We start from the raw sequence: 9,411 nt of genomic DNA, 5'->3' as shown, positions 1-9,411 counted from the left end.
AACCAACTTCGAAATAGATGAATTTGCTCATTTGCCACAAGGTTTAGCTTAAAACTCGACTGTGAGAGAGAGGTAGATAGCCTGATAAACCAGCCTAAATGTGAGACCGGAGTAATTTAGTCTAGCCCCAATGAACCTTACCTCAGACGATTGCTGATGAGAACAACCTGTTGTTTTTTTCAAACCGTGCCAAGTTTCCCAACGGTGTTGCAAGCTTCGTCATCACTCCCTCAAAACCCTGCCCGCTTTGATTCAAAACAAATCTCTGCGTTGTAATTGGTTTTGCCAGACTCAGGGCACAGTGTTCAAAACGTTCTCAGATCCGAGGCCAGACCCACTCGCAGCTGAAAAATGTCGGCGCCCAGCGGGTGGTGCTGGTTTACCAGGCTAAGAGGTAGAGGGAGTGCTCCACTGTGTTGAGGTGTGACCTGACCAGTCTTGTTTTGTGATAAAGATCGCCACATGGTGGCCAAGAACACAATTGCTGGATTAGAAAAAGCCTTAGAGAGGGCAAGGTGGCTCAGTAGGCTGGGGTCCCAGGTTCGATTCTGAACAAAGGTAATTTCTTAATCTTTGTCCTCTCTCTCCGGCTCATTTCCTACCGCACTCTCTCGTTGTCTTGTGATGGCATAAGGCCTAAATATATCTATAGGAAAAAGACTTAGTGGGCTAACACAAAGACAAGAGAAGACCTTGAAACTTATACTTACCAGTTGCTCAGTCTCGAGCAGTGTTTTAATATATACAGTATACTACTGTATATAAAAACAAATCTGGTCATGGACGCAAGACCTCATAATGAATTATTTTTTAACAATACTGTAATCTTGATATCCTAATCCTTGCCTCAGCAATGGCCCCTCATCATATGTTATGCCACCCTCTCTATAGCGATCTGACGCTGCTCTGTCGTAACACAGTTTACCTGCCGAAATTTTGAGGCTACACAAAAAAATGAACGAGAGTCTTTTTACTGTATATCACTGACCAGAGCCATGTCAAACTTCAAATATTTCCTGAAACCTTTATAAGAGGTGTTCACACTGTAAACAAATACCAGCCGCTTCAGAATTCCAAGTTAATTTAAATCCCTATGGTAAGCAGCTGGTTAATTTGTGATTTTAAGTTGTGTGGAATTGTGTTGTGCCGCAATTCAAAGCTTTACACAACTTACAATAAGGATTTAAATTAACTTGGAATTCTGAGGCAGCTGGTAAGCTTGTGATTTCAAGTTAAACCATGCTGATAATGTACAGTTTTATAGCAGAATTAATTATTTAAGTTATCATGTCTTATCTCTGATAAGTCATTTTTACAGTGATAGTTACTGCATCCAATATCGAGCCAAGACCCAATACATTTCCAATAATGATTTTAGATGATCTGAAGACACAGACAATAAAGCCTTGAATCGACTTGATAGACTGCGGTGGTCTGGTGTGTAAGGTGTCCTATGATAAAAGGGTCCACCATCAGGGTTGCCAGATGAGGCTGATGATTTCCAGCCCAAAAAATTCTCAAAACCCGCCTGGAAGCACTAAATCCCGCCCAATTCTATTGATTTCTATGGCCACAAAATTGCATTGCATTGCATTTTTTCCTCCAAAATCCTTTTTTTCCCACACACGGCCATCCTAAGCAGCCTAATTGGGCCGGAACCGCCCAATTTGGCAACACTGTCCACCATCTGCGAGTCATCACTTAAGTACCCTACTAGGCTACTGTCTTTGAAGAGAAAGGTCTGCTCTGCTGTCCCCTTACCCTGCTCGTCATATAGACATAATATGCACATATAAGCCTACCCGTTATGTATGTTTATAGGTCCCATACGCTGTCTTTACAGAAAAATCTTTGTCCCCAGCCCTCAAACTGCTCCTCACATGGTCTTTGGAAACACAGATGGAAAGCACACTCCCGTGTACTGAGGTGTAACTGGTCTTGTATTATTTTGTGATAAAGGGTGCCCGTGGTGGCCTGAAACAGCACTGCTGCATTGGAAAAAGCCTTAAAGGGACACTGTGTGAGATTTTTAGTTGTTTATTTCCAGAATTCATGCTGCCCATTCACTAATGTCACCTTTTTCATGAATACTTACCACCACTGTCAAATTCTAAGTATTCATTATGACTGGAAAAATTTCACTTTTCATACATGAAAAGGGGGATCTTCTCCATGGTCCGCCATTTTGAATTTCCAAAAATAGCCATTTTTAGCTGCAAAAATGACTGTACTTGGGCCATTAGTTTATTACTTAGTAAACTTTCATGTAAAGATCAAATTTGGCAATAGGCAGCCCAGTTTCAATGAGCAGCATAGTTGCAGTACCTTTTTTGACCATTTCCTGCACAGTGTCCCTTTAAAGATGCACTATGTAGGGGGATGGTGGCCAAAGTAGGTATTGCAACTACACTGCTCATTGCAACTGTGCTGCCTAATCCCAAAATTGATCTTTTCATGAGTACTTGCGAAGTAATAAGCTAATATTCACTAGCATGACCAAAGTAGAGTAAGTTTTGCCGGTAAAATGTCTATAACTGCAAAGTCAAAAGGGCGGACATGGAGAAGATCCATCTTTTCATGTATGAGAAGTGTAGTTTTCCCAGTCATATAATATTTATAATTTGATGGTTGTGGTAAGTAGGCCTACTGGTAGTTGTGAAAAAGGTAACATTTGTGAATGAGCAGCATGAATCCTGGAAACAAACTATAAAAATATGACATGCTCTACCATGAACGGACAAACACAAACCCATGAGGAGCCCTTGAAATTCATGCTAACAGTTATTTACTTGCATCACTCATTTTGTGATAACAAAATACATCTGTGTGTAAGCCATACATCAATGCATTACTCTTACTAATAATGCAGCCATGAATTGGTAATCCATGTTTCAGTAATGCCTCATTCCATATCTGATGCCGCTGTCAGTCCACCTGACTTTTTTGATTGAGTTTACCTGCTAACATTTTGACCAAAAAAAAAAATCAACGACTCTCCGTCTCATCAGAGCCATGCCAACTTCTCAATATTTCATGGAACCCTTATGAGAGGTGTTAACTGGATGGGCACACTTTGGAATAGCTTATAAGCTTAAAGCTTATAAATACTTGAAATAATAAATAAATAGGTAGTCTAATGAACTAATTATTCACAAAATGTTTACAAATGTTTGTAAATGACCAAGAAACTGTATGTCAACACAGCCTGGTATACCAACAAGAGTTAAGAGTTCAGTGTGCAAGCAGAAAAAACATGATGAATGTTGACTGAATGTTGTAAATTTGTCAATTTTGTTTTGTCTCACAAGAACAGTGGGTTGTCAGATGTCCAGCCCAAAAAATGCTCAAAAGCCCCCAGCTCAACTTGACCATAACACCTTGATTGCATAACATGTAACCATGGAATTGACAATGGCAACAAATCACATACCACCAACACCAGTCACCATAGTATGACCCAATTCCAGCATTCATTCATGATGCATTTGGAGGGCACTCGACTCAAGTGGCCGTGAGTTTCAAGTCTTGGGATAGTTTTTGTCACCACATTGTTCGATCTGTAGCCTACCTACCAGAATCTGAATCCTATACCAAAGTTCCTGCCATGTACTGAACACAGGGTGGCGTACTTTCGTTAGACATTTGGTGACTATACACACAGGCCTACTTCCTGTCATCACAATAGAGATGAAAAAAGTTAGTGTTCAAAGCAGACAGACTGGTTGACTAATATTCAAGAGGTTGTTTTTAAATAATGTTGATGGGTTAATAATAGATAACAAAATAGTGACCATTTAATTAGTGCTGAATCTGATCACATACAGTTTAAATGTCCTCATGGCCCTCTCAAATAGAATGGTGTGTTCTGATTGGTTGGTTGAGTACGCATTAAGAAATTAATCAACTTTATTTCGACGTTGAGAAACCGTAAACGATGACTAAGTCTGAGGTGGACACGTCACCACTTATCAGCCATTCTCTCTTTCACTGCACCTCAAGACTAGATTGGCGGCAGATGACGAATTTACAACCATCAATCCATTTTCTTGTAGGGGAGATCAGTCTAAACCATTTAAAATACCACCTAAAGCTTGATGGAAAGCTGGTTTCGCACTTGTTGTCGATGTGGTGGATCTCTAAACAAACTACAAACTTCTGTTGGTCTAGACCTACATATTTCCCTAGGAATCGGATCATTTCAGAGACAGAATACTTGAGGTGTTATTCAAGTAATTAATTTCCAATCCAAACAATACAGTGCCTCTGCCTTTCATACAGTGCCTCTGTTGTAACCTCAGTGTAACCAAAATGGCTATGACAATGTCTTAAATCTGTTAACTGGTAATGTGTTGCACCGATACCATTTTTTGGCCCCGATACCCGATACTTGGGTGTGCAGTATCGGCCGATACTGATACCATACTGATACCGATACCACCCTATTTGAAATGTAAATATATGAATGGCTGTAGTGCATACTACTTGGATGTAAAATCATTGCATGGCTTTGTCAGGCTGCTGTCTACCTTTGTGAAACAGGAAGAAGACTAATACAAAGTGAATCCAGCAAAACGTTTTAAATACCTCTTATGAATTAACTAATTTCGAGGCTGTTTAAAGGGACACTGTGTGAGATTTTTAGTTGTTTATTTCCAGAATTCATGCTGCCCATTCACTAATGTTACCTTTTTCATGAATACTTGCCACCACCATCAAATTCTAAGTATTCATTATGACTGGAAAAATTACACTTTTCATACATAAAAAGGGGGATCTTCTCCACGGTCTGCCATTTTGAATTACCAAAAATAGCCATTTTTAGCTGCAAAAATGACTGAACTTGGACCATAATAGAAAATATTTGTTTAACACTTTGTGAACTTTCATGTCAAGGTCAAATTTGGCAATAGGCAGCCCAATTTCAATAAGCAGCATAGTTGCAGTACCTTTTTTGACCATTTCCTGCACAGTGTCCCTTTAAGTGTCATACAAGCACCTGTAAATGGTATCGGTACCCTATTTGTTGGTACTCGCCGATACCGATACCACCATTTTAGTGCCGATCCACCGATACTGGTATCGGTATCGGTGCAACACTAGTTGGCTATCATGTTATTTAAGCTTTTGCACAGTGACTCAGTGGTGTAGTCTACGCAGAACGCAGGTATACGCAGTACCCACTTCAAAATTTCAGGGATTTCAGGATACCCACTTAATATTGATTAATCCATTATTTAGAATAGAATAATATATACAGTATACCCACCTCAAAAAAGTAGACTACACCACTGCAGTGAATGGCACCTGCGATACCATCTACAGTAATACAAAGGGCTACAGGGCTTTCTAAAGACACTATCCAATGCATAGTGCGAAAAGAGAGCATTCTAACTAAAGAGTTTTATTGCAAAATGGTATATATCCATTTTACGGAATTTGGGGAAATTGACATTTTTGTGTAAGGCATTTCATTGCAAAATCCATTTTATATAGGTTTAAAAAGTATGTTCACAAAAAAATTGAATGGCAAAAATTCACACATAGATGATAGGACGTCTGAACAGTCATTTCCAATAATAAAATGCAAAAGTCAAAAATTGTGGATACACTGTTTTCCAACGAAACGCTTCACTATTTTCATAACTTATATCATTCCGCTCTGTATTATTGATTATTATCTAAGCCTTTCAACCTTAAACCTTTGTGCTTGTGCTACTCGAGAGCAGCACAACTGTACTGTCATTACTGTATGCTAAGACCACCTACGAGCTGCTACAGTAGCCTACTCTGACACATATGACGGCAAAGGTCTATTTATGACCTGACCTCAATATATATATACAGTGAGTCCAATATGTATTTGATCCCTTGCTGATTTTGCCGGTTTGCCCACTAATAAAGACATGATCAGTCTATAAATTTATGATAATATGTATTCAAACATGAAGAGACAAAATATCAAAAAGAAATTCCAGAAAATAGCTTAAAATAATATATTTTAATTTATTTGTATTTAATTTAGGCAAATAAGTATTTGACCCCTCTAGCTAAAGAAGATAAAGTGCTTTGTGGCAAAGCCCTAGTTGTCTAGCACTGAGGTCAGATGCTTCTTTTAGTTGATGACAATGTTTGTGCATATAGTAGAAAATATTTTTGGCCATTTTTCTTTGCAGAGTATCTCTAAAACATTAATAGTTTGTGGCTGTAGCTTGGCAAATGGGAGGTTCAGTTCCCTCCATAGAATTACTATAGGGTTAATATTTGGAGACTGTCTAGGCCACTTCACTACTTTTAATATGCTTCTTATAGAGCCACTCCTTCGTTGCGTTGACTGTATGTTGTGTATTATTGTCATGTTGGGAGATCCAAAAATGGCCCACCTTCAGTGTAGTGGAGGAGGGAAGGACGTTTGCACTCAGGATTGCACATTACATTTCTCCCTCCATCCATTCGTTGATGATGTGAAGTTGTCCTGTGTCTTTGCCAGACAAACACCCTCAAACCATAATGATACCACTTTCATGCATGATGGTGAGGAGGGTGTTCTTGGGATCATAGACAGCAGTTCTCTTTCTCAAAACACATTGAATTGTGTTAATGCCAAACAGCTTGATTTTGGTTTCATCTGACTACAGTGCCTCCTTATCATATCCTAAACCAGTCTGATGCCCGTTGGCAAACCTCAGGTGGGACTGCATAAGTTCCTTCTGAAGTAGAGGTACCATGTGTGCACTAGAGGATTTTAAACCTCTGTGGCATTGAGTGCTACCAGTAGTTTTCTCAGTGATTTTGGTCCCAGTAGCTTTGATATCATTGCCTAGTTCATCCCGTACAGGTCTAGGGTGCTTTCTTCCTGTTCTCATGATTATCAAATCCCTACAAAAGGTCAAATCTTGTATAAAACCCCAGACAGGCTGATGGATAGTCATTTTGTATTCCTCACATTTTGGAAGAAATGCATCAACAGTTGGGTCATTAATACCCAGTCTCTTTCTTCTGGCTTTGCAGCCCATTTTATCTTTGTTCAGGTTTAAAATATTGTCCCTGATCTCATTTGACCGCTCTTTGGTGTTTCCCATGCTGGTGAGGTTGGAGTGTGACTGATTCACTCATACTATGGACTGATTCTGCTGATTCAATGTGTCTTTTATGCATGTTAGTATGTACAGGTGTCTTTAATTCAGATGACAAGTTGATCGGAAGTGTCCATCTGGTCTGTGGGCCCGGAACTGTTATCAGTTGGCAGGGGATCAAATACTTATTTTGCTCGATGAAATGGAAATAAATTAATATATATTCTCTTAAGTTAATTTCTGGATTTTCTTTTTGATATTCTGTCTCTCCATATTAGAATACATATTATCATAACATTTATTGACTGATCATGTCTTTGTTAGTAGGCAAACCAACAAAATCAGCAAGGGATCAAATACATATTGGACTCACTGTATATATATATATATATATATATATATATATATATATATATATATATATATATATATATACATAGTGCCAGTGGCCAACTACAGTACTAATAAATCACCACTAGAAGATGACATTAGAAATTCCCTCATAGGGCAACTGCACTATTATTAACATAAAGCCACTTTTCTGAGTTGTATGTAATGCTTTAGAGCCCCCTATCTAGGGCTGGGCGATATGGGAAAAAACAATATCACTATATGGATTACTTTATATCACGATACCGATATATATCACGATATAGCACAATTACATTCGTTTTCAGTTATTCTCTTTATTTGCTCTTTATTTTTTCATGTCGCAAAACAACCTTTCTTTAAAATTGATATTTTTATTCTTATTTTTACAGTTACATTAACTTATAGTGTGTATTGTGACAACATGAAATGTAATTAAATGATATTCAATTGTATAAAATTGATAAAATTACAATCACGATATAAACGATAAAGGAGAAAGGTCACGATATACACTTTTATATCATGATAATGATATATATCGTCATATTGCCCAGCCCTACCCCTATCCATTTTTTATATTTGCTGCTGTCTCCATTATTTGGCTGATTTTGATTTTGTCTCAATTGACTTTACAATGGCTGTCTATGGGCATGTCAAAAAATATGTTGTTAAAAACTGCCCTAAACATGTTTTCCGATAGTATGCATCTCAGTAGGCCTATGTGGTTAGGGGTGCTCACTGGCATTCCCTATCAAGTTTAATCTTTACTTCAAATATGAGCTCATCTTTTGTTTTGTTTAAATGTCTGAATTTCTAGTAGACTCCTGTACATGGTTTTCTATCGACCTCTATTTGACGAGAGTTATCCTTATGTAAAGCTGAGAAAGTGACAATAATCAAGGCATTGGTTCCAGCACTTTGTTGGCATAGTGGATGTTCAGATCACTTAATGATTAATCAATGCAGGAAACCTTGATATTTGTTGTCATAGCCCGTTTTTTTGGCTCTACTCCTGCAGTACAATTTAGCCTACTGGATATGTTTGAGCAGTATGCACCAACTGGTCACTAAGGTCAACGGAGAAGAATTTGCAGGTTATTTCAAAAGTCAAAGCAATGTGTGGAGAGGCAGCATTTAACTCCTTTGCTGCAAAGGTTTGGAACCACAAAAAATGCACCCACTACAATTGACTTCTTTTTTACTTTTATTTTCTTGTGAAGCACACCGAATTACACCTGTTCTATACAAATAGGCTTGCCTTGCCTTTAGCTGCCGTGCCTTAGCTGACATTACTGGTAAGGAAGTGGTAGGTGTTTTTTATTTCCTGGGCAGCATGCCTTGTATAACTGCTGTATCTAATTCTCGATAACTTTCCCATTTTACCACTATAGGCGTACCTTCCTGCAATATAATTTAGCCAACTTTTTAAGGGAAGCTGAATTTTCTTTCCTGGTTAGCATGCATTTTAAGAATCTAATTCCCGATTTCCCATGTTGGCATGAAAGCCCTACCTTCCTGCAATATTATTCCTGATCCCATCTTGGTACTATATATTCCTGCTATATCATTTAACCGACTGGTAAGGAAGGGAAAGGTGGACATCCCCCCCTCCCCCACCAGGGACCGTATCATGCCTTTCAGAACTATATCGTTCTTAATAGCTTTCCCATCACATCATGGCATGCCCTGCCTTTAATGCCTCTCTCAACAAAAGGCAACACCATGACTAAATGGCTTTTTGATAGAGCAGCCAACCCTTCTGACCTATTCTTAAGAATACAGTCTGTGCAACCCGGATTGATTTGATAACCCATTTGAAAAGGTCGTGTACGGTACTTGTGTGATTGTGTTCTTTTCCCAGATATGATTTTTTTTTTTGCTCAAAGTACACCCGCCTGCCCGCCTGCCCCGACGCGGCCCAAGAGGTGGAGTATAAAGGACAGCCGCAGAGGGCCGAGTTGAGTAG

This window comes from Engraulis encrasicolus, chromosome 15 (assembly GCF_034702125.1).
Source record: "Engraulis encrasicolus isolate BLACKSEA-1 chromosome 15, IST_EnEncr_1.0, whole genome shotgun sequence".
NCBI classification, from domain to species: Eukaryota; Metazoa; Chordata; class Actinopteri; order Clupeiformes; family Engraulidae; genus Engraulis; species Engraulis encrasicolus.
Note: the sequence above shows the minus strand (reverse complement) of the source record.